Source organism: Piliocolobus tephrosceles, chromosome 15 (genome assembly GCF_002776525.5).
Source record: "Piliocolobus tephrosceles isolate RC106 chromosome 15, ASM277652v3, whole genome shotgun sequence".
NCBI lineage: Eukaryota > Metazoa > Chordata > Mammalia > Primates > Cercopithecidae > Piliocolobus > Piliocolobus tephrosceles.
Window position 1 is genome coordinate 25,946,609 of NC_045448.1, and position 1,529 is coordinate 25,948,137.

The window sequence follows — 1,529 nt, forward strand, 5'->3', positions numbered from 1 at the left end:
TCACCATGTTGGTCATGCTGGTCTCGAACTCCTGACCTCGTGATCCACCCACCTTGGCCTCCCAAAGTGCTGGGATTACAGGTGTGAGCCACTGCGCCTGGCCTTAATTTTTATATTTTTAGTACAGGCAGGTTTTTGCCATGTTGGCCAGGCTGGTCTTGAACTCCTGGCCTCAAGCAATCCACCCACTTCGGCCTCCCAAAGTGCTGGGACTGCAGGAGTGAGCCACCTCACCTTGCCTGCTTCTGGATATTTTTAACCTGAGTGTTTTTACATACCTAATGCAAAATGCTGTGATTTTTGTTCTTGTGGTCTTAATAAACTGGAAGTGAATATCTTTTTCTTTCTTTTTTTTTGAAATAGGGTCTCTCTATGTCACCCAGACTGGAGTGCAGTGTTGTAACCTTGACTCACGACAGCCTCAAAACACACTCAAAGTCCTAAGCTCAAGAGATCCTCCCACTTCAGCCTCCTGAGTAGTTGGGTGCTACCCAACCACTACTTTTTTATAATTTTTTATAATTTTTAAAAATTATGCCTGCTAATTTTTTATAATTTTTTTTTTTTTTTTTTTGAGATGGAATCTTGCTCTGTCTCCCAAGCTAGAGTGCAGTGGCACGATCTCAGCTCACTGCAACCTCCGCCTCCCGTTTTCAAGCAATTCTCCTGCCTCAGCATCCTGAGTAGCTGGGACTACTGGCGACTACCACCACGCCCAGCTAAATTTTGTATTTTTAATAGAGACAGGGTTTCACCATATTGGCCACACTGGTCTCGAACTCCTGACCTTGTGATCCACCCGCCTCAGCCTCCCAAAATGGTGGGATTACAGGCATGAGCCACCGTGCCCGGCCTTAATTTTTTATAATTTTTGTAGAGACAAGGCATTACTTTGTTGTCCAGGCTGGTCTTGAATTCCCGAGCTCAAGGGATCCTCCCACCTCAGCCTCCCAAAGTGCTGGGATTACAGGCATGAGCCACTGCACCCAGCTTGGAAGTGAATTTCTTTGATCAGTCCTTTGTCAAACTAGTTCCTTGTATTCCAAATACAGGAATTTGTTTCATTTTAGTAGATACACAAAATTTGCTTCTCTTTAGCTTTTTCAGTGCTCAGACAAAATAAAGATGTCTGCTGGTAAACGTCTAAGATGTTTTGAAATGTTAATTCACAACATTTGGTACCTGGGAACAACTCTGCAGCCTAGGATATCACATCCATTGCAACTTTAAATATAATCTCCCTCACAATGCAGTAATGGAAAAAATCACACCTGAGATTTCCTGTAATTTCATCTCACTGATGAGATCTTTTTAGACAAATCCCTTTTTGAGCCTCCTTAAGGTTTAATAGTTGTGATACCAGAAAAGCACTTCTTTTGGAGCAGAAAAGCAGAATGAACGAGAGTTGAACAGGACCTGGAGAAAGGCTTAAGGATAGGATGTTTTATCACTGGGGATCTGGGGAAGAGGGGCTGGGAGACAGGTAGGTGCTGAGAGGTGAGAATGACAACTGGTTGGCAGGAGCCTAG